General features: G+C 44.8%; 1 non-coding gene across 1 annotated transcript; it reads left to right on the top strand.

The window, feature by feature from the left end:
* The first annotated feature begins 8,609 nt into the window (after nucleotides 1-8,609).
* Nucleotides 8,610-8,705, top strand: trnai-uau (transfer RNA isoleucine (anticodon UAU)). The gene is made up of 2 exons: nucleotides 8,610-8,647; nucleotides 8,670-8,705. It is a non-coding gene; the product is annotated as a tRNA-Ile (tRNA).
* The last annotated feature ends 16,624 nt before the right edge of the window (nucleotides 8,706-25,329 follow it).

Genomic DNA, 25,329 nt, shown 5'->3' with positions numbered 1-25,329 from the left:
AAGAAAGCAGACAAGATCCCGAAAGGGCGACAGATCACGAACCCAATCAATTCCACATGCAGCTCGGATTACGCTGAGAGACTCTGCCGTCGTACCTCTCGCACACTCCGCAACCGTCTCGTACACCAACTCCACAGCAGACGCCGCAACCTCGAAACTAAGATGGAGTCCATACACTCAAACTGTACTCAGGACATAGCAGACCAGCTACGATATACCGCCAAACAGACGAGGCAACGGAACTACGCTGCCTACATGAAAACCAAGAGCAGGAAGCTTGAGAAACTCAGCATCACCACCAGCATCGACCAAGCTTCCCCTGGTACCACGGTTGCAACCACAGGGAAGTCCATCGTCAATTTGTCCGACCACACCCTTCAACCAGACGAAATTGAAGTTCTCAGCCGAGCGCTCAATTTCTACCCCACTACCAAAATGGACCCCACGAGTCTCGCGGCAGACACAGAGGAATTCATCAGGAGAATGAGGCTCCGGGAATTCTAACACAAACCCCAAGATTTCAGCAGCGAACCCAATGAGACAATCAACGATCCGGAACAGCAGACAGAGGGCTCCGCGGTACAGCAACCGAAGAGGAAAGAGTCACACTGGACTCCTCCAGAGGGTCGCTGCCCTCAGCTTGACATGTATGCTCAAGCTGTCAGGAAATGCGTCTATGCCAGATTCATCAGCCGCAGTCGGAAGACAGTCCAGAATGTCACCCGAGCACAACTCAACGCCATCAAACCTCTCAAGATCAACTGCAACATCGTCATCAAACCAGCGGACAAAGGAGGAGCCATCGTCATACAGAACAGAACGGACTATTGCAAAGAAGCATACCGACAACTGGACAACCAGGAACACTGCAGACGGTTAACCACAGACCCGACCAAAGAACACACCCATCAGCTGAACAAACTGATCAAGACCTTGGATCCAGACCTTCAAAACATCCTACGCACTCTCAACCCACGTACTCCCCGCGTGGGAGACTTCGACTGCCTCCCAAAGATGCACAAAGCCAACACACCCGGACGTCCTATCGTATCAGGCATCGGAACCCTGTGTGAGAACCCTTCTGGATACATCGAGGGCATCCTGAAACCCATCGTGCAGGGAACCCCCAGCTTCTGTCGCGACACTACAGACTTTCTACAAAAACTCAATACCCACGGACCTGTTGAACCAGGAACACTTCTCACCACGATGGACGTCTCGGCACTCTACACCAGTATCCCCCACGATGACGGCATCGCTGCGACAGCATCAATACACAACACCAACAACAGCAAATCTCCAGACGCCATCCTACAACTCATCCACTTCATCGTGGATCACACTGTCTTCACCTTCAATAACCAGTTCTTTCCCCAAACACACGGAACAGCCATGGGGACCAAATTCGCACCCCAATACGCCAACATTTTCATGCACAAGTTCGAGCACGACTTCTTCACTGCACACGACCTCCAACCAACACTGTACATCAGATACATCGACGACATTTTCTTTCTATGGACCCACGGTGAGGAATCACTAAAGAGACTACACGATAACATCAACAAGTTACATCACACCATCAAGCTCACCATGGACTACTCCTCAGAATCAGTTTCTTTCTTGGACACACGAATCTCCATCAAAGACGGGCACCTCAGCACCTCACTCGACCGCAAGCCCACGGACAACCTCACAATGCTCCACTTTTCCAGATTCAACCCTAACCACGTCAAAGAGGCCATCCCCTATGGACAGGCCCTGCGAACACACAGGGTCTGCTCAGACGTGGAGGAACGCGATGGACACCAACAGACGCTGAAAGACGCCCTAGTAAGAACAAGATATGATGCTCGACTCATCGATCGACAGTTCCGACGGGCCACAGCGAAAAATCGCGTAGACCTCCTCAGAAGACTAACACGGGACGCAACCAACAGAGTACCCTTCGTCGTCCAGTACTTCACCGGAGCGGAGAAACTACGCCATGTTCTCCGCAGCCTTCAACATGTCATCAATGAGGACAAACACCTCGCGATGGCCATCCCCACACCTCCACCACTCGCCTTTAAACAGCCACCCAACCTCAAACAAACCATCGTTCGCAGCAAATTACCCAGCTTTCAGGAGAACAGCGTCCACGACACCACACAACCCTGCCACGGTAACCTCTGCAAGACATGCCAGATCATCGACACAGATACCACCATCACACGAGAGGACACCACCCACCAGGTGCATGGTTCATACTCCTGTGACTCGGCCAACATTGTCTACCTCATACGTTGCAGGAAAGGATGCCCCAGAGCAGGTACATTGGCGAGACCATGCAGACACTGCGACAACGGATGAACGGACACCGCGCAACAATCGCCAAACTGGAGGGTTCTCTCCCTGTCGGGGAACACTTCAGCAGTCATGGACATTCAGCCACCGACCTTCGGGTAAGCGTTCTCCAAGGCGGCCTTCAAGACACACGACAACGCCAAATCGTCGAGCAGAAATTGATAGCCAAGTTCCGCACCCATGAGGACGGCCTCAACCGGGAACTTGGGTTCATGTCACACTACACGTAACCCCACCAGCGAACAAATGTTATCTGTTTTTAATATAACGGGTCATTGACTGTCTTCCTTCTCTCTCTCTCTCTTTTTTTTTTGAGGGGGTTTGTATATTCAGTGGGCTTTCAGATGACACCTTTCTGTCTGCTCACTGTGATTGCCATGGCAACGGGCAGTACTCACCAGGCATTGTTCTATGTTTTTCAAATGCGAAGGATTCGAACATATCATTTCCACCATCCACCCGACGAAGGAGGAAGCCTCCGAAAGCTTGTGGAATTTAATTTAAAATAAATTTGTTGGAATATAACTTGGTGTTGTAAAAATGTTTACAATTGTCAACCCCAGTCCATCACCGGCATCTCCATATCAAACTTTCCATAGACACGGAGGGATTGGAGGCTGCTATTACATAAATATCACAGTCAAATAAACACACTCACACTTTGGATGTACACACTTGAGGTTGTTAAATAGTGGGGGCGCACTTGTTAAGGTTCTTTAAATGAGGCGGCACTAGTTGCGGTTGTATCATTGAGTGGGGCAAGAGTTACCGTTGTGTTTTAGTGAGGTGGGAAATTTAACAAAGACTGCGCCAGATTCCTGGTGTCATAAGCACGGAACATTTTTAACCCAGTCCTAAAATGCCGTTTGTAAAATGAGCACGGAAGACAATTCAACACAGGCAAAACACAAAAACGTATTAAAGTTTTGACTGTCTCGGTAACCATGTTAGGATTTCCTTCAGTCTGAAACAGAAAGTCATCGGTTGATTGATGGTGATTGGAACAATTATTCATCTTTTTTTTACAGATTTTAACGTGTTTTGCGTAATTAACATGGTAAAATGTTTCGTAAAGATTAATTCCCTGATTGGGAATCGAATGCATTTCCCGCACTACAAGCATTTATAGACCCCAATTCTCTTCTTTGAGTTGTTCCTATAACAGTTCATAGAGCTGAGTTTCCGTAGCGGTTATAACATTTCGCCTCATATAAAGAAAGCTCCCGTTTCAATGTCGGGTGGAATCATTTTGAAGACATTCTTCATTAAAAATGAATAATTACAAACAATACAATATTTCATGTTGAGGGTAAAATAAAAATAATGCAATATCTCTCATCCCCGGTGTATTCTTTCTTTCTCTGTAGTTCTACACATGGTCAAACAGCACACAGATAACGGCAGTGTCTCTCCCTCACTCACGTTTCCTGCTCTGACGATGCAGAAAGCCCCTCTCAAAGCTGCACATTCCGAATGGTTTCAGTTGATTTGTGAGAGATCATTGAAGGATCCTGCAGCGCTGCCACCATTAATAACAATAGGTCGTAAACGCATTGCAGCCGTGGCAACAAAGCCATCAGTTTTTCGCTGCACCCCAGCTCCCGGAGTAAGTGAGGCCGCGACAAGCAGCAAAATTGAGGCCGCCTGTCTGGCCCCGCTTTTTCCATTCACCTGCTGCCGGTGGAAAGCAGTGAATACAGCCTCAGACATCGCATTACTGCTCCTCCCTGGGGAAAAAAGAGACCATGACCCGATCAAAGCTCCCCATACACCGAGCACATGGGTAGGAAATAGTGGGGAGATTGTATCCCAGTCACTCAGACCTCCTGAAACATTTAACGAAGTCCAGAATGAGTAAAAATGTCTTTGGCATTTAATCTGGAAATGAGAGAATGTACCACTGCACCCACGAGTCGGAAGTCTCGGGCACTGCGTTCAGCTCGCGTGGAGACGTGGGTTTGAATCTCAGTCCTGACATTCAGTCTTTTACAAAGACGGAACAATTTTTGGTGCCTTCGGCTGGAGGTGTTTTTTCGGCCTAGTTGATTTGCTTCTTCCAGAAAACCAACCTGACCTGCATTCGAATCCTAACCACCAGGGAACCAGCTGCAATTTTCCTGCAAGCAAGCCGACCAACGCTGCTTTTCCGACTTGTCCCCTTGAAATTCAGGTCACTTTGGCCCCAGACAAGCTGCTCGTACAAAATGAAATTTACTGGAAGAACACGAAAGACTTGTTCAGAGAATGAAAGCACCAAGTGCGGGTAGGCATGAACATGAAATGGACAGTGAGGGGAAATACTATCACAAGCTGCTGGTGTAACTGTTTCCATTTCCAAAACACACCTACCTGATCAACGCATCTCCTCGGAAAGGTGCAAGGCAACGCCGGCCTCTCAGGCCTCATTTGAAGCAAGTGACGCTCACATTTTCTGCCAGTTTCACCCGCCATCTCCGTCTGCTTCTGTCTGTTACTTTCCTCCAGCATCCTCTGCTCCACCAAATGTCGGGGGAATTAGATGTTGGAAGCAAATGAAACGACTGAAAAAAACACATTACCAGGAAAGCAAGGAGAGGGTAAGAAAGATGTTGGTCACTGAGAGACGATGGATTTTGCAGATGCCAGGATAACTGACATAAATATCTCATCTACCTGTCTCTTTCAGATATTGAATATCTTAATGCTCAAGAGGTGTTCTCACTGCCCCAGGCCAATTATCCCGAGTCGCACTGTCCCTCCGATCCTGCACACGGTGCTCAGCTTTCAAACTGGCCATCACCCCTGTGCTCGCTCACCGACTTTGGCTCCCGTTCCGCCAATGCCTCGATTTAAAAAATCTCATCCATGTGTTCCGATTCCTCCTTTGCCTCGCCTCTCCCTATCGCTGTAACCTCCCCCAGCCTCACAACCCCCCGAGATAACTGCGTTCCTCAAATTATGATCTCTTGTGCACTCTTGATTTTAATCGATCCACCATTGGCGGTCTTGGCTTCAGCTACCTGGGCCCAAATCTCTGGAATGCCCGACTTAAACCCCTCCTCCTCTTTCTCCTCCTGTATGACGCTCATTAAAACCGCCCTTTTTTCACTAAGTTTTCGTTCACCTGTCCGAATATCTCCTTTTGTGGATCTGTGTGAAATTTTATCTAATTGCGCTCCTGTGCAGTGTCTTGCGACATTTTAGTATGTTAAATGCGCTATGTAAATGTAAGTTGTTGTTAATTATAAAGTCTCCCACCATTTAAAGAAGTAAGGATATGACAGTAAGCTTAGTCACTCCGAAGCGTCTATTGCTGTACCTGAATCACCGTTTCCATCACCAGCCAGGTGCACCCTCTCGAGAGGATATATATCGTGAGACTGAGGGAATATCACAGGGTGAAGGACCGAGCGCCAGTGAGCAGGAGGAGCTGGAAATAATTATGATAATTACTATTACACAAACTTTGAAGAGCCGATACCTTAAACAATGACCCAATATAAAACTAATCGCCAGTCCCCGAGTCGATGTACCCGGGTCTGGATTTGCACACGTTTCTGACGCGCTCCAGTCAACAGTAAAGAGTTGGAGCCGGATCCAGAAGAGAGAAGAGTACCCAGAGTGTGGGAGCAGGAGCAGCCAGAGCGGTTTCTGAACCAGCCATTGATGCAGGAGTGAATCGAGTCCCATTCCGAGCTGGGTCTGCCAGCCGCCTGCCGGGCCGCTTCACACTGAAGGGGACCGATTCAGACCTAACTCCCACACGCAGATTTCAGTCAGGAAGGTGGTCTCCAGTGTCGGCTCTTGTGATCAGGCTGGTGAAGTGTTTAGTGTTACGATCGCTTCTGTAGACCGGGGTTCACTAACGGAGTTATTTCTGTGCATTCGGTTGAAGGTCCCTTTTCCTGCCAAGTGAGATTTGCCCCTTCCATAAAATCAACCCGTCCTCCATCCACGGGAGGTTTTGACGTCCATCGGTTCATCGTAAAACCGAGCTTTAAACAAACAACATAAATTACAAAAACTCACGGCGGGCCATTCAATATAAGCGGAGAGAAGAGATAATCGTAATTTAGGCTTGTAAATAGCAAAGGAAGTGGCAGAACTGGGGAAAAGTGACCTTGCTAACTGACCCTCCTACCTTCAAAATCTACTCAATAACTACTTCTTCGCCCATTTCATCAGTAACTCCCCTTCCTTTCGTCAGTCTGAGGCTGTGATGGACTTGGGGAACAAACAGGTCCCCTCGGCCATTTGGCCCTTTGCTCCCCGCACAAGCACAGTCTATCCAATAAACCTGGATGTACCAATGCGCTCCTCCCTCCAGCAGGATGTGATCAATAAATAAAAAGGGTTGAAAGTCTGTGTGAAAGTCCATTATCAAATGTATGTTAGAATGCGCACTATTAATGAATGTAGGGAAATCTTCAGCACATTTCTAAACATCTCCCGCTCTCTCGCAAAGAATCACAAGCTGACGGATTTATTCAGATGCAGCCCGGAGATGGAGATTGAAATGCGAGAATCTCCAATGACAGATGAGCATTTGGTTCAAATACCAGACGAGCGCCCTCTGTGTCACTATTTTCGTCCATTATCACCAGTTGGTTTCTCACATCGTTTCAGCGTTGAGGATGGCAGAATTGATTTTTAATGAGAGCATGTTTGAGAACCAAAAGACAGAATGCAAAGGGTTTGTCGACACAACATACGGGCAGAACAAAAAATGTCTCAGAATGGTGTGTAGAGAATCTGAATGTGAATTGATCCGAATTCAGGAAATCTCATGGGTGCACAATGCAAAAAGTTTCTGTAATGGCCGGGAATCGAATGCAACTAACTTGCAAAAGAAGCGAGATTTCTCCTGCTTAACCACCAATGCCATGAACGGCAACAAATTACATATTTCGCTTTGGACACCTGTCTGAAAGAATTTACAGTTTGCCAGATCGCCTGTGATAACCGTACGCATTCTAATGTACACTTGTACAGCAATGGCTGAATGGTTAAGCCGTGGGACTTGTTATCTAATCGGGTTTTCCTCGGGATTATCGCATTTTTCTTGCATCGCACCTGCTTGAGTTCAAACTAAATGATCAATTTTCCAACTCGAGGAGAGATACTCGGCGACATGGACAATTTGGATTGAGCGCCCGATGGTCTCTTGCAAGATTTCAAAATACATGAAGGAATTGTTCCCAGCTCCATCTTAAATTCTGCAAATTCACACAAGTTGACATTTATACTCTTTGTTCCTGTACTTTAATCTCTCTATCTCTCCCTGTCTCAGTCTCTTGACTGATGGACGTCACAGGCTGCCTTGAACGGCCAAGTTTGATCGAACCTGCAAAACCAACAGAAAAGGGCAAAGAAAGAAAGACTGAGACGGTTGGAAAAGCAAAGTTTCAACCCAGCTGATGAATTCGGAGCTAATGTCTCCAAACGTATCGCTCTTCGCCCTCACAGTGAAAAAATAGCATTTTTATTATACTTATGGTACAGTGTATAACCTGCGGATGGCGAGACAGATGACAATGTAGCTTTGGAGCAATAAATTCTGCAAAGGTTTACTTGATAATGCAAGTGGTAAATTCAAAACGAATGTGGTAAAGAGAGCTGGATATTGGTGACTTGAAATAGTTAGTGCGCAACTTGAACATTGCTGTACATCGCAATAGAAAACGCGATTGGTTGGTCAGAAGTCGTCTGCAAGGCTGGGTGGTCGGCTGTGGGTGGTTGCGAATTGTGCACTGGCTGCACAGCCCTATTCATGGCGGTTGGTATGTCGAGGGGAATAATTCTCACTGCAGTCGGTTTTGCTGATGATATATGCGACACGTCCCAGGTTCAAATCCCAACCGAGCAGTGTTCTGTCTCGACTTTTGCTGAAAATTCACTCATTTGTTTCTCACATCGTTTCAGCGATGCAGAAGGCAGGATTGACTTAATTCTCGACCTGTTTCAACTCTGGAGGACCGAATGCCGAGGTTTCGTCAACGCGACACAAATGGAGAAATGAACATATCTCAAGATGTTGTGCAGATTGAAGCTGGATATGAATTTATCCCAATTCACTCGGTGTCATGAAAGCAGAATGAAAATGCTCCTGCATTTGGCGGTAATCGAACCCCCGCTTCCTGTGTGGCAGGCAAGAATTTGACGACGAAAATATCAATGGCCGAACGGCAGTTGGCTGCATGTGTCCACTTGGAAAGAAACTGGAAGAACAGACAGTCTCACCGTCCGCAAATGCGGTTGTTGGCTGTGCGCTTTAAACACGTGCGGCTCTAGTGGCGCAATCGGTTAGCGCGCGGTACTTATATAACAGTATTCGGCTTGAGGAAATGCCGAGGTTGTGAGTTCGAGCCTCACCTGGAGCAGTTTAACCTTTTGCTTCTGAACATTTCCACCCGAGTTCAAGGTGCAGCGAGAATGTTCCATGAAGCATCTCCTTCTTCGTGTTTTCATGTGGGCATTTGAGGTCCTCTGGCCAGCATTATTGCAATAGCAGGTGTGAGTTTATTTGTTAATAGGCGGGAGAGGGGGCGATTGGCTACAGCATGAAATGGGAAAGCAGGCGGTACGAGATCTTTTAATCGAATGAACTGAACACACAATTTTTCTTTTCGTGAAACAGACATTCTTCGGTTTGAAATGTCGTGTAGGAAAATTCGGAAGGTAAATGTGTTTGCCGGAGTTACTGAGTAACGGATGGAATTATTCCGCTTTCAGTTGTTGATCCGCTGACAGGTCGAGAGACCTTTTCCAGCTCACGTGTGGTACAAGTCTGGATTTGAGCCACTGGGTAAAGTGATTGTTTTTAATTGCTGCTAACGAATAACAGGACATTTGGCACAAACAAGAAGAATTGTAAACTCACGAATTTCCTCTCCATGTTTCTTACATCAGATTCTCCTCAAAACGGTACTGAGAATTTTATAAATCGGATCCTCACCCGAGGTCGACGGCCACAAGGGATAATTCAGAGACCGATCATGAATTTAGCTGTATGTATTATAAGTTGATTATGTGCTTGCAGCTTCATTTATTATAAGGTTTAACATATTTCTTTGTGCAATAAATATCATAATTTGCACTAAATCTGATTTTGATTTTATATCATGTTCTTCAGTGCCAAGAAACAGATATATAATTGATATTATCAGATTAATAACAATTTTTTAAAAAATTAGTACATAAAGCAGATAAATTGAAAATATTTAGATCTTAGTAGACAGAACTTTTATCTTTATCTAAAAGTATAATAGAAATGAATTCTAAAATCTGAAGTTCTAGTGGACATATTCTATATCTCTTAGGTTGGAAATTCTTCATCCTTTTTTCAGAAGTGTATCTTTTGAATCAGATACATTCAATCTATAAACCAATGCAAACATATCTCAAAGCTGACCAAACTGTAAAAACATTACACATTAGAAGTCAAGAATGAATTTAAAGAGGGATGTTAATATAGGATGAAGCTCTTTAACTGTAATGTGCTTGCCCTCCCCAAAGTGTCCCATTGTGTTAATTGTGAGCAGCCTTTTTCTGTTGGAGAATAATCAATGGTTGAAGAGCTCCTTTGAAGAGCACTGCAGGTTGAATTTCATTGAAGTATATGAATTCTGCCATCAGCAGGCAATGGCCATCCTCAAGAATCACATTCTGTAGCTGGCATCGAGTCCCACGAAACCGATTGGAAACTCTTGCAGTCACTGACAAGTTTTATCTTGTTCTCTGCTGAATGAAAAATTTGGCCGGGAACTGCTTTAGGTGGCTTCTGATCCGTTTACAAAACAGACCAACTGTACAGTACATGGTCGTAGCCGGTGGACATGATCTATGTGAATTTCTTGGCACTGAAGAACATGATATAAAATCATGAGGGTCAATGAGGGTAGCGCGTTTGATGTAGTCGACATGGATTTTAGCAAGGCTTTTGACAACGTCCCACATGACAGACTGGTCAGAAAAGTAAGAGTCCATTGGATTCAAGGGCAAGTGGCAAGTTTTCTTTGAAGCAGAGGAGGCTGAGGGGAGATTTAAATGAGGTGTATAAAATAATAAGGGGCCAAGATAGATTGTATAGGAAGGACTTATTTCCCTTCGCAGAGAAGTCAATAACCAGGGGGCATAGATTTATGTAATTGGTAGGAGGATTCGAGGGGAGTTGAGGAGAATTTTTTTCACCCAGAGGGTGGTGGGGATTTGGAACTCACTGCCTGAAAGGGTGGTAGAGGCAGAAACTCTCATCACATTTAAAAAGCACTTTGATATGCACTTGAAGTGCCGTAACCTAAAAGGTTACGGACCAAGAGTTGGAAAGTGGGAACAGGTTGGATAGCTCTTTTTCGGCCGGCACAGACACGATGGGCCGAATAGCCTACTTATGTGCCGTAAATTTCGATGATTCTATTTCTATGAATCTGAATGATGGAAACAGCTATAACCACGAGCCTGGATAGCTCAGTCGGTAGAGCATCAGACCTTTAGGTGTTAGAAGTGATTTGAGTGTCCAGCGTTCAAAGTCCCTATTCATGCGAGCAATTTTAGAACAGCTGTCAAGTTTTCCCAGTCCACTGGAGCAACAACTGCTGAAGAGACGATGCCTGCGATGTGTTGTCAATATGTTTACCTTTGGTGAGCATTCTCAGAAAAGGGCTTTGATCTTCTCTGATCACCATTTTTAACAGAAACATTTGGACAGTTCTGTTAGAAAGACCACTGATTGCACGTTCCCACCACCTGTCCCTTGTTTGGACAGAGATTGCTTTGTGTCCAAACTGCTTCAAACTGAGTCTTTTCCATAGTTACGTGGAAATGTTTGGATTAGTGCAGTTATCTGCAGCTTGTCAATTGGATGGTTAACACGGAGTTTAGTTGGGCTAATCTGATTTCTTTGTTCGAATAAATTAGATAATTTTAACCTCCACCCGCTCCTTGCAGACACTTCCAGCATCATCCACGTGGGCGGTAGAATGTAAAGACATTCAGCGTCACAAATCAATCCGTGCTTCCTCTTACCGAAACTCGGGAACAATGTTAATCATTTCAGCTTCTCAGATGCCGATGTCGCCAATTTCAGCCTGTGCAGCCAGAACCCCTGGTGATTTTACAGTCATCGAAGTTCGCTGCACTTTCCCCAAAGTTCACTCTAAGAGAGAACAACGAAAAATAAAGGAAAAGTGCGCGTTTCTTCATTGGTGGCGAAGCAAAATCGCTGCTTTCATTCGTTCCACCGTTGATCTTCCTGCGGGCTCTGAACCTTCTGCACTCCGCTATTTTGATCACATGACTAGGAAGTGAAACAAGTTGAATGTGAAAGTTGGAGCAACAATTTGGATCAAGCGGATAGGCGGGTCGGGATATTGCAAAACAAACACCCAAGCAACGAGGAGCGGGTCAGCTTTTCCATCAGAAGATAAGAAATAGAAGCAGGAGTCGGCCTTACGGCCCCTCGAGCCTACTCCGCTGTTCAATAAGATCTTGGCTGATTTTCGACCTCGAATCTATTTCCCGCCCGATCCCCATATTCCTATACGACACTTCAAACAGAAGAATGCCTGTTTCACGAAAAGAAGAATTGTGTGTTCGGTTGTTTGGACTGAAAGATCTCGTGGCGCCTCCTTTCCCATTTCATGCTGTCGCCAATCGCCCACTCTCCCGCCGATAAACAACTAAACTCACAGCTGCTGTTGCAATACGGCCGGCCAGAGCACCTTAAGTTCCCACATAAGAACACTAAGAAGGAGATGGTTCATGGAACAGACCAGCTGCACCTTGAACTCCGGTGGAAATATTCAGATGCAAAAGGTTTAACTGTTCGATGTAAGGATCGAGCTCAGAACCTCGATATTGCTTGAGCCTGATATTGTTATATAAATACCGCGCGCTAACCGATTGCGCCACGAGAGCCACCAGATAGCAGCGCGTCATCAAACAGCTGCTTGGGCTTTTGTGTAAAATTCGTCGAGACACACGACAACGCAAAATCGTCGAGCAGAATCATCGTTCATCCATTGTCGCAGCTTCCTGCCACACAGGAAGTTGGAGTTCGATTACGGCACAATGCAGAAGCATTCTCATTCTGCATTCATGACATTGCGTGAATTGGGATAAATTCATATTCAGCTTCAATCTGCAAAACATCTTGAGACATTTTCTTTTCTCCAGGTGTGTTGCATCCACAAAACCTCGGCTTCTGCACGGAAAGTTTGGTTGACGTTTGGAACGCTCTTCTGCAGTCGGCAGTTGATGCGAGCTCACTTGTGAATGTTAAATCTGAGATTGACAGATTTCTGTGAACAAAGGTTATTTCTGGATATTTATGATGTGGAGATGCCGGTGATGGGCTGGGGTTGACAATTGTAAACAATTTCACAACACCAAGTTATCGTCCAGCAATTTTATTTTAATTTCACAAGCTTTCGGAGGCTTCCTCCATCCTCAGGTGAATTTTGTGGAAATGACATCCTCGAAATGAAATCGCATTTATAAATCATAGAACAATGCTTGGTGATTACAGACTGTCTTTTCAACTGCCCGTTGCCAAGTCAATCAGTGTGCAGACAGACAGGTGTTACCTACAAGGTCTCCGAATATACAAAAAAACATAGAGATAGAGAGGTAGAAACATAGAAAAGACAGCAACTGACCCTTTATATTAAAAACAGATAACATTTGTTCGCTGGTGGGGTAACGTGTAGGGTGACATGAACCCAAGATCCCGGTTGAGGCCGTCCTCATGGGTGCGGAGCTTGGCTATCAATTACTGCTCGACGAATTTGCGTTGTCGTGTGTCTCGAAGGCCGCCTTGGAGTATGCTTACCCGAAGGTCGGTGGCTGAATGTCCTTGACTGCTGAAGTGATCCCCGACTGGGAGGGAACCCTCCTATTTTGCGATTGTTGCGCGGTGTCCGTTCATCCATTGTCGCAGCTTCTGCATGGTCTCGCCAATGTACCATGCTCTGGGGCATCCTTTCCTGCAACGTATGAGGTAGACAACGTTGGCCGAGTCACAGGAGTATGAACCATGCACCTGGTGGGTGGTGTCCTCTCGTGTGATGGTGGTATCTGTGTCGATGATCTGGCATGTCTTGCAGCAGTTACCGTGGCAGGGTTGTGTGGTGTCGTGTACGCTATTCTCCTGAAAGCGAGGTAATTTGCTGAGAACGATGGTCTGTTTAAGGTTGGGTGGCTGTTTAAAGGCGGTAGTGGAGGTGTGGGGATGGCCATAGCGAGGTGTTCGTCGTCATTGATGACATGTTGAAGGCTGCGGAGAACATGGCGTAGTTTTTCCGCTCCGGGGAAGTACTGGACGAAAAAGGGTACTCTGTTGGTTGCGTCCCGTGTTAGTCTCCTGAGGAGATCGATGAGTCGAGCGTCATATCCCGTTCTTACAAGGGCGTCTTTCAGCATCTGCAGGTGTCCATCGCGTTCCTCCTCGTCTGAGCAGACCCTGTGCATTCGGAGGGCCTGTCCATAGGGGATGGCATCGTTGACGTGGTTAGGGTGGAAGCTGGAAAAGTGGAGCATCGTGAGGTTGTCCGTGGGCTTGTGGTAGAGTGAGGTGCTGAGGTGCCCGTCTTTGATGGAGATTCGTGTGTCCAAGAAAGAAACTGTTTCTGAGGAGTAATCCATGGTGAGCTTGATGGTGTGATGGAACTTGTTGAAGTTATCGTGTCGTCTCTTTAGTGATTCCTCGCCGTGGGTCCATAGGAAGAAAATGTCGTCGATGTATCTGGTGTATAGTGTTGGTTGGAGGTCCTGTGCAGTGAAGAAGTCCTGCTCGAACTTGTGCATGAAAATGTTGGCGTATTGGGGTGCGAATTTGGTCCCCATGTCTGTTCCGTGTGTTTGGGAAAATAATTGATTATCGAAGGTGAAGACATTGTGATCCAGGATGAAGCGGAGGAGTTGTAGGATGGCGTCTGGAGATTGGCTGTTGTTGGTGTTGAGTATTGATGCTGTCGCAGCGATGCCGTCATCGTGGGGGATACTGGTGTAGAGTGCCGAGACGTCCATCGTGGTGAGAAGTGTTCCTGGTTCAACAGGTCCGTGGGTACTGAGTTTTTGTAGAAAGTCTGTAGTGTCGCGACAGAAGCTGGGGGTTCCCTGTACGATGGGTTTCAGGATGCCCTCGATGTATCCAGAGAGGTTCTCACACAGGGTTCCGTTGCCTGATACGATAGGACGCCCGGGTGTGTTGGCTTTGTGTATCTTTGGGAGGCAGTTGAAGTCTCCCACGCGGGGAGTACGTGGGATGAGAGCGTGTAGGATGTTTTGAAGGTCTGGATCGAAGGTCTTGATCAGTTTATTGAGCTGATGGGTGTGTTCTTTGGTCGGATCTGTGGGTAACTGTCTGTAGTGTTCCTGGTTGTCCAGTTGTCGGTATGCTTCTTTGCAATAGTCCGTTCTGTTCTGTATGACGATGGCTCCTCCTTTGTCCGCTGGTTTGATGATGATGTTTCGGTTGGTCTTGAGAGCGTTGATGGCGTTGCGTTGTGCTCGGGTGACATTCTGGACTGTCTTCCGAGTGCGGCTGATGAATCTGGCATAGACGCATTTCCTGACAGCTTGAGCATACATGTCAAGCTGATGGCAGCGACCCTCTGGAGGAGTCCAGTGTGACTCTTTCCTCTTCGGTTGCTGTACCGCGGAGCCCTCTGTCTGCTGTTCCAGATCGTTGATTGTCTCATTGGGTTCGCTGCTGAAATCTTGGGATTTGTGTTAGAATTCCCGGAGCCTCATTCTCCTGATGAATTCCTCTGTGTCTGCCGCGAGACTAGTGGGGTCCATTTTGGTAGTGGGGCAGAAATTGAGCCCTCAGCTGAGAACTTCGATTTCGTCTGGTTGAAGGGTGTGTTCGGACAAATTGACTATAGACTTCCCTGTGGTTGCAACCGTTGTACCAGGGGAAGCTTGGTCGATGCTGGTGGTGATGCCGAGTTTCTCAAGCTTCCTGCTCTTGGTTTTCATGCAGGCAGCGTAGTTCCGTTGCCTCGTCTGTTTGGCGGTATATCGTAGCTGGTCTGCTGTGTCCTGAGTACAGGTTGAGAGTATGGACTCCATCTTAGTTTCGAGGTTGCGGCGTCTGCTGTGGAGTTGGTGTACGAGATGGTTGCAGAGTGTGCGAGAGGTACGACGGCAGAGTCTCTCAGCGTAATCCGAGTTGCATGTGGACTTGAGTGGGTTCGTGATCTGTAGCCCTTTCGGGATCTTGTCTGCTTTCTTGCAGCTCTGTAAAAACTTGATGTCTGTGTCTCAATGCGCGATCTTCTTGGATAACCTTTCCACTGTGAGCCGGCAGTTTGTCGTGTCGATGATAGCCATGATGTGGAGATGCCGGTGATGGACTGGAGTTGACAATTGTAAAGAATTTTACAACACCAATTTATAGTCCAACAAATTTATTTTAAATTCCACAAGCTTTCGGAGGCTTCCTCCTTCCTCAGGTGAGTGGTGTGGAAATGAAATTTTCGAATCCTTCGCATTTGAAAATCACAGAACAATGCCTGGTGATTACTGCCCGTTGCCAAGGCAATCACAGTGAGCAGACAGAGAGGTGTCACCTAAAAGGCCACCGAATATACAAACCCCGCCCAAAAAAAAAAGAGAGAGAGAGAGAAGGAAGACAGTCAATGACCCGTGAAATTAAAAACTTTTTCAACCTAGGCTTGAAACAGTTACAATCTCTATAATAATACATATCATAGAACTGGAGTATTTCTAATCTCTACAACAACGTGTAACATAGTCTTGAAACATTTCAATCTCTAAAAGATTGTACAACATAGACCTGGAGCATCTCTAATCTCTACAACAATGTGTAACATAGGCCTGGAGCTTCTCAAATCGCTAAAACAATGTTTAACATAGGCCTGAAGCATCCCTAATCTCTAAAACAATGTGTAACATAGACCTGGAGCATCTCTAATCTCTACAACAATGTGTAACATAGGCCTGGAGCTTCTCAAATCGCTAAAACAACGTTTAACATAGGCCTGAAGCATCCCTAATCTCTCAAACAATGTGTAACATAGGCCTGGAGCTTCTCTAATCTATACCACAATGTTTAACCCAGCACTGGAGCTTCTTTAATCTCTACAATAATGTGTAACGTGGGGCTGGTGCATCTCTAATCTCTACAACAATGTGTCGCATGGACCTGTGGCATCTCTAATCTCTACAACAATGTGTGACATAGGCCTTAAGCATTTGCAATCTGTAGAACTTGTAACAATGTCCTGAAACCACTTTAATCATTAAAATAATGTGTAACACAGGCCTGAAACATCTCTATTCCCAACAACAAAGCCCTACAACATAAAGAAGTTATAATCCCACGTTATACACTGTTAAAAAGATCACAGATGTTTCAGGCCTATGCTCCAGGTTGTTGTAGAGATTACAGATATTTCAGACATATGTTAAATATTTTTGTAGAGATAAGCGATGTTCCAGGCCTGTGTTACATGTTGTTGTAAAGATGGCATTCTTTTCAAGCTTGTTTTATACATGGTTGCAACGATGACAGATGTTTCAGGCCCACGGAGAATCGTATATTCACAGAATGGTTACAGCTCAGAAGGAGGCCATTGAGCATGTGTCGGCTCTCTGGAAGCACAATCCCGTTAACCCCACGTCCCACCCTTTCCGCGTAGCCCTGCAGATGTTTCCCTTCAAGCACTTGTCCAATACCCTTTGCAAAGCCAAGATTGAATCTGCCTCCACCAACCTTTCAGGCATTGCATTTCAGATCATAACCGCTCGCTAAAAAAATGTCCTCATTTCGCCTTTAGTTCTTTTGCCAATCACCAAAAATCTGTGTCCATTGGTTCTCGACCCTTTCGCCATTGGGAAGAGTTTCTCTATATCCACTCTGCCTAGCCCCCTCATGATTTTGTACACCTCTATCAAATCTCCTCTCAATCTTCTGTGCTCTATGGAGAACAATCCCAGTTTCTTCAGTCAATCCACATAACTGAAGTCCCTCATCCCTGGACCAATTCCAGTAAATATTTTCCACATCCTCTCCAAGACCTTCACATCTTCCTAATGTGCAGTGCCGAGAACGGGACACAATGCACCAGTAGTGGCTGAACCAGTGTTTCATAAAGGTTGGTCATAACCTCCTTGCTTTTGTACTCCATGCCCATATTTATAATACTGAGGATCCCTTTCGTTTTTTAACCGTCTTCTCAGCCTGACCTGCCAATTTCAACGACCTGTGCACATAATCCCCCAGGTCTCTCTATTGCTGCACCCCATTTACAAATGTAACCTTTCGATAATATTGCCTCTCCTCGTTCTTCCGACAGTGGTGCAAATTTTTCAATTGATATCAATATTTCAGGCCTATGTTACACATTGATTCAAAGATTATAGATGTTTCAGACCTGCATTACACATTGATTCAAAGATTATTGAGGTTTCAGACCTGCGTTACACATTGATTCAAAGATTACAGATGTTTCAAACCTATGTTACATATTGATCCAAAGATTACAGATGTTTCAGACCAACCTTACACATTGATTCAAAGATTAGAGAGGTTTAATACCTGTGTTACATATTGTTGCAAAGATTACAGATGATTCAGGCCTATGTTACAGATCGTTGTGGAGATCAAAGATGTTTCGAACCGAAGTTACACATTGTTGTGGAGATTAGCGATGTTTCAGATTGATGTTACACATTGTTGCAGAGATCAGAGACTTTCTAGGTCCCTGTGTCATACTTTTGTAGAGATTTGAGATGTTCCAGCCCTATGTGATGAACTGTTGACGAGATTAGAGGTGTTTCGGGTCTATTTTATACATTGTTGCAGTATTTATTGGTGTTTCAGGACAATGTTGCACGTTGTTATGGTGATTGCAGATATCACAGGCCTATTCGTACACATTGTTGTCGAGATGACAGGTGTTTCAGGTCCATGTTATACATTATTGCAAAGATTGCCGATACTTCAGGCAAATGTTACAGTTTGTTGTACAGATTGGTGATGTTTCATCCCTAGGTTATAAATTGTTGCAGAGATGAGCAATGTTTTAGGCCGATGTTACACGTTGTTTTAGAGATTAGAGATGTTTCAGTCCTATGTTAGACATCGTTGGAGCAACTGCAGATGTTTCCGTCCCTTGTTAAACATTTATGTAGTCCTTACAGATGTTTCACGCCTATGTTGAACATTGTCGTAAAGATTATTGATGTTTCATTGGAACATAGGAACAGGTGTAGGCCATTCAGCCCCTCGTGCATGCTCCGCCATTTGATAAGATCATGACTGATCTGTGATCTAACTCCATATACCTGCCTTTGGCCCATATCCCTTAATATCTTTGGTTGCAAAAAGCTATCTATGCTGCACATTTTCCCAACAATTACAGATTTTTCAGGCTTATGTTACAAATTGTTGCAGGTAAGAGATCTTTAAGGGCTATTTTATATATTGTGCAGATACTAGAGAAGATTCCAGCCAATGTTGTACATTATTGTTGAGATTGGCGTTGTTGCACGGAATAAAGACTTTTCTGGCTTACGCAACACATTGTTATTGAGAATAGAGATGCTTTAGGCCTTTTTTATACATTGATGTGAAGATTAGGGATGTTCCCGGTCTATGTTACACATTTTTGTATTTATTAGAAATGTTTCAGTTCGATGTTACACATTGTTTTATACATTAGAGATGATTCAGGCCTATGTTAAACATTGTTGTATACATTAGAGATGATTCAGGCCTGTGTTACACATTGTTGTATACATTAGAGATGAATCAGGCCTATGTTACACATTGTTGTATATAATAGAGAGGATTCAGGCCCATGTTACACATTGTTGTGTGCACCAGAGATGATTCAGGCCGAAGTTACACATTTTTGTATACATTAGAGATGATTCAGGCCGATGTTACACATTTTTGTTTACATTAGAGCTGATTCAGACCTATGTTACACATTGTTGTATACATTAGAGATGTTTCAGGACCAATTTACACATTATTGTTTACAATAGGGATGTTTTAGGCGGATATTACACATTGTTTTATATATTAGAGATGTTACAGGCGTATGTTACATATTGTTGTATATATTATAGATGATTCAGGCCTGTGTTACACATTGTTTTATACATTAGAGATGATTCAGGCCTCTGTGACACATTGTGGTGCACATTAGAGATGTTTCAGGCCTCAGTTACACGTTGTTGTATACATTAGAGATGATTCAGTCCTATGTTACACATCGTTGTATACATTAGAGATGATTCAGGCCTATGTTGCACATTGTTGTATACATTAGAGATGATTCAGGCCTATGTTACATATTGTTGTTAAAATAAGTGATGTTTCAGGCCGACGTTACCCATTTTAGTTCACATTAGAGATGTTTCAGGCCTGTGTTATAACATTGTTGTATACATTAGAGATGTTTCAGAACTATGTAACACATTGTTGTATATATTAGTGATAATTCAGGCCTATGTTACACATTGTTGTTTACATTAGAAATGTTTCAGGCCTATGTTACACATTGCTGCTTACATTAGAGATGTTTCAGCCCTATGTTACCGATTGTTGTATATATTAGAAAATTTCCAGGCCGATGTTGCACATTTTTGCAGAGGTTCGAGCTGTTTCGTTCCAGTGCCAGCTCTGTGAAAGACCTATCCAATTCGTCCCATTCCCCTGCTATTTCGCCATAGCCTTGTACTTTTCCCTTGAAGTGTTCCCTTTGTTGATCTTTGTATCTTTCTCATTCGCCAGGATCTGTGCCATTTTTTGTCTTTTTGTATGCCCTTTCCTTATGTCTTATACTGTCCCTTACCTCTTTCGTTTTCCATGGCTGTTTTTTTTTGCCAAGTCGAGTTCTTGCCCCTCAGGGGTATAAACCGATTCTGTATCACGTTAAATGTTTCTTTAAACATTTCCCACTGATCATCAGTCGTTTAACCGATTAACAGATTTGCTCAGTTTACTGTGGACAGTCTCTGTCTCATCCCATTGAAGTCGGCCTTGCCCGAGTCTAGAATCTGAGCAGCTGATTCGCTTTTTTCCGTTTCAAACACTGCATTGAACTCGATCATGTTATGATCACTATTGGATAGATGTTCACGCACAGTTAAGCTGTTAACTAAATCTGGTTCATTACTCATTACCAAATCTAGTATGGCTTGCCCCCTTGTTGCCTCTAGGACATACTGCTGTAGAAAACTATCCCGGACACACTCAAGAAATTCACTACGTTTCTGACAGTTGCTAGTCTGCTTTTCCCAATCTACGTGAAGGTTGAAGTCCCCCATTAAGACCACAATGCCTTTCTTACAAGCTTGTCGAATCTCTAAATTTATACAATCTATCACTTCAGAGCTGCTGCCAGGGCTCCTATATGCAACACCCACTATAGTCTTAGATCCTTTCCTATTTCTCAATTCAACCCATAAGGTCTCTGCTTACCTCTCGTTATATCCCCCTTTATCATTGAAGTGATTTCATCTCTAATCATTAATGCTACTCCTCCCCCTCTTCCATTTACCCGATCTCTCCTGTAGACCTTATAACCTGGTATAATTAGTTCCCAATCCTGGCCATCCTGCAGCCAAGTCTTAGTAATATCTATCATTTCATACCCTCCAATTTGAATTTGAACCTGTCGTTCATTTAATTTATTCCTTATACTCCGTGCATTTGTATATAGAAATCTTAGTTGGGCCACACACCCTAGCCTGACCTTCAGCTTTGATGCTGTGTTAATCGCCTTACGCCTTCTAGTTTTTATTTTATCTGTCGTGCCTAAAGTACACTTTCTTTCCGCTGCTCTACGCTTTTCCCTTTCACTTGTTCTTGAACAACTGTTTGTACTATTTGTATTGTAAATTACCCCTGGGTCTTCCCCTCTCTTGCTGCTCTCAACTTTATACCCTTCTGACTCCCCGTTCAGGTTCCCATCCCCCTGCCACTCTAATTTAAACATTTCCCAACAGCACTAGCAAACACCCACGCGGGGACATTGTTCCCGGTCCTGCTCGGGTGTAACCCGTCCAGTTTGTACAGGTCCCACCTTCCCCAGAACCGGTCCCAATGCCCCAGGAATCTAAATCCCTCCTTCCTACACCATCCCTGCAGCCACGCATTCATTCATCCTGTCTATTCTCCTGTTCCTATACTCACTAGCACGTGGCACCGGTAGTAATCCTGAGATCAGTACCTTTGAAGTCCTGCTTTTTAATTTATCTCCTAACTCATTAAATTCACCTTGCAGGACCTCATCCCTTTTTTACCTATGTCGTTGGTACCAATATGGAGCACGACTACTGGCTGTTCACCCTCCCCCTCCAGAATGCCCTGCATCCGCTCCGTGACATCCTTGAGCCTAGCACCAGGGAGGCAACATACCATTCGGGAGTCACGTTTGCGGCAGCAGAATCGTCTGTCTGTTCCCCTTACAATTGAATCCCCTATCACTATAGCCCTGCCACTCTTCTTCCTCCCCTCCTGTGCAGCGGAGCTACCCGTGGTGCCCCGAACTTGGCTCTTGCTGCTTTCCCCTGATAAGCCATCTCCCCCAACAGTATCCAAAGCAAAATATCTATTTGAGAGGGAGATGGCCCGAGAGGACTCCTGCTCTACCTGCCTAGTCCTTTTACTCTGCCTGGCGGTCACCCGTTTCATTTCTGCCTGCATCATCTTTACCTGCGGTGTGACCACCTCACTGAACGTGCTATCCTCGATAGACTCAGCATCGCGGATGCTCCACAGTGAATCCACCCGCAGCTCAAGCTCCGAAATACGGTTAGCCAGTAGCTGCAGCTGGACACACTTCCTGCACACATAGTCGCCAGGGACACTGGGAGTGTTCATGACTTCCCACACAGTGCAGGAGGAGCATATCACGTGTGTGAGCTGTCCTGCCATGATTGCCTTAGACTCTCAGACTCTCGTCCCGCTGTAGGTCTCTCCTGTTATACTGTGCTCACCTTTCGGACTCTCCTGCCTCATCTGTGACGTCGCACAGTAGTTTTCTCTTATTGCAGGTCTGCTGCTGCTTTTATTCCCCAATCTCAGTCTTCAACGCTGAGGTCCACTGCCGCTCTGTGGAAAAAGTTAGGAAAAGCAAGGCAAAGCAGCACCTCCTTCCCCCACTGCACCGAACTCCCACACTTACCAAACTCTCAGCAGTTCACTGTGTTGTCCGCATACCGTTCTGTCGCACTGACAGGCCCCTGTATTTCTACAGTTTGTGACTCAGATGAGTCAGGCCTGCCCCACCTTCAGTTACTAGTTTAATCCAGCTAACCAATTAACTTCCGACAGCAGCTCTCTCTGCTGAAGCCTGGCAAAAACTTAAAAATGTAAACTTTAAAATTGAACTTAAACAGTTTAAAGCAATGTACATTAGATTTTAAAGAGATTAACCCTTAAACTCCCACACATACCAAACTCTCAGCAGTTCACTATGTTGTCCGCACACCGTCCTGTCGCACTAATAGGCCCCAGTATTTCTACAGTTTGTGACTCAGATGAGTCAGGCCTGCCCCACCTTCAGGTACCAGTTTAATCTAGCTTACCAATTAACTTCCTACTGCAGCTCTCTCTGCTGAAGCCTGAAACAAAGGAGAAAATATTAACTTCAAAATTGAACTTAAACAGTTGATAGCAATTGAACTTGATCAGTTGAAAGCATTATGCACTAGATTTTAACGAGATTAACCCGAAAACTCCCACACTTACCAAACTCTCAGCAGTTCACTGTGTTGTCCGCACACCGTCCTGTCGCACTGATTGACCTGATTGAATTTTTTGAAGAGGTGACTCAAGTAATGGACATGGGAATGTCACTGGATGTTATTTATATGGACTTCCAGAAGGCATTTGATAAGTTCCACGAAAGAGATTGTTAGCTAAGTTAGAAGCCCATGGAATCGAAGGAAAAGTACGGACTTGGTTAGGAAATTGGCTGAGCGAAAGGCGACAGAGAGTTGGGATAATGGGAAGGTACTCATATTAGCAGGATGTGACTAGTGGAGTCCAGCAGGGATCTGTCTTGGGGCCTCAATTATTCACAATATTTATTAACGACTTAGATGAAGGCATAGAAAGTCTCGTATCTCAGTTTGTAATGACACATAGATTGGTGGCATTGTAAGCAGTGTAGATGAAAACATAAAATTACAAAGGGATATTGATAGATTAGGTGAATGGGCAAAACTGTGGCAAATGGAATTCAATGTAGACAAATGTGAGGTCATCCACTTTGCTCAAAAAAGTATAGAACAGGGTACTTTCTAAATGGTAAAAAGTTGAAAAATGTGGATATCCAAAGGGACTTATTGGTTCAGCTATATAGATCATTGAAGTGTCATGAACGGGTGCAGAAAATAATCAAGAAGGCGAATGGAATGCTGGCCTTTATATCTAGAGGACTAGAGTACAAAGAGGCACAAGTTATGCTGCAGGTATACAAAACCCTTGTTAGACCGCACCTGGCGTACTATGAGCAGTTCTGGGCACCGCACCTTCGGAAGGACATATTGGCCTTGGAGGTAATGCATCGTAGGTTTACTAGAATGATACCCGGACTTCAAGGGTGAAGTTACGATGAGAGATTACACAAATTGGGGTTGTATTCTCCAGAGTTTCGAAGGTTAAGGGGTGATCTGATCGAAGTTTATAAGATATTAAGGGGAACGGATAGGGTGGATAGAGACAAATTATTTCCGCTTGTTGGGGATTCTAGGAGCAGGGGGCACAGTCTAAAAAATAGAGCCAGACCATTCAGGAGCGAGATTAGAAAAAATTTCTACACACAAAGTGTGGTAGAAGTTTGGAACTCTCTTCCGCAAACGGTAATTGATACTAGCTCAATTGCTGAATTTAAATGTGAGATCGATAGGTTTTTGGCAACCAAAGGTATGAAGGGATATGGGCCAAAGGCAGGTATATGGAGCTAGATCACAGATCAGCCATGATCTTATCAAATGGCGGAGCAGGCATGAGGGGCTGAATGGCCTCCTCCTGTTCCTATGTTCCTATGTTCCAAATAAAGCGTCATGCTCGTCATCAGTTCAAGAGATCAGTAAAAGCTTCCTTAGAGTTGTACAAATCTATTTCAATGCAATGTCTGCACATAAACCAATTTATGTTGTTCTAACAAAGCTGTGTCGACGAATAGTTTTCAATGTTAATTTATCTCAACAAGCCCATCTGTTGTATAAATCTCTGTCTGGTACAAGAATTTTAGCCCAGAAACTACATTTGCTCATATAGTGAACAACAAATGAGAAAACACGGTCACAACAGAAATAAGAAGATACCGAGAGGAGTAATGAAAAGCTTGGTCAAAGAGTAGGTTTAAGGAGGATGTAAAAGGAAGAGTGGGAGACTTAGCTGACTGAAGGCATGGCCACCAATGGTGGGACGGAGAGAGTGGAGGTCGGTTAAATGTTACAAGAATAACTTGTAGCGCCTTTAACATTGATAAAGATCACTAGGTGCTTCACAGGAGTATGTATCAGACAAAAATAGATCCCCAGCCAAATGAGGAGATATTAGGAGGCGTGTCAAAAGCTTGGAGCATGAGATTGGTTTCTTGCAAGGTCTGAAAGGGGGAGGCGGAGATGAAAGGTAGCGGGGCTTAGGGCGGGTATTTTGGAGCGTGGATATGGCTTAAGCCGCGTCTGCCAAAATTAGGGCAAATGAACTGCAGATGCACAAGCGGCCAAAGTTTGAAGAGCAGTGGGAGGGGCTGTCGAGCTGGTGGAGATTATAGAGATTGGGAGGCGTGAGGCTCTTACGTATTTAAGGTCGAAGATAAGCCATGATATTATTGAATACGGAAGCAGGCTCGAGACGATGAATGGCATCTTCCTGCTCCTATTTCTTCTGTTCCCATAGACGAAAGAAAACTTAAACTGCATCCAATAAGGACTTGGGTGATTGGTGACGGACATTGTGCGGGATAGGACACGGACAGCAGAGTTTTGGATGAGCTTAAGTTTGTGGAG

This window comes from Heptranchias perlo, unplaced genomic scaffold (genome assembly GCF_035084215.1).
Source record: "Heptranchias perlo isolate sHepPer1 unplaced genomic scaffold, sHepPer1.hap1 HAP1_SCAFFOLD_44, whole genome shotgun sequence".
Lineage (NCBI taxonomy): Eukaryota > Metazoa > Chordata > Chondrichthyes > Hexanchiformes > Hexanchidae > Heptranchias > Heptranchias perlo.
This window is presented reverse-complemented; position numbering and strand designations above follow the sequence as displayed.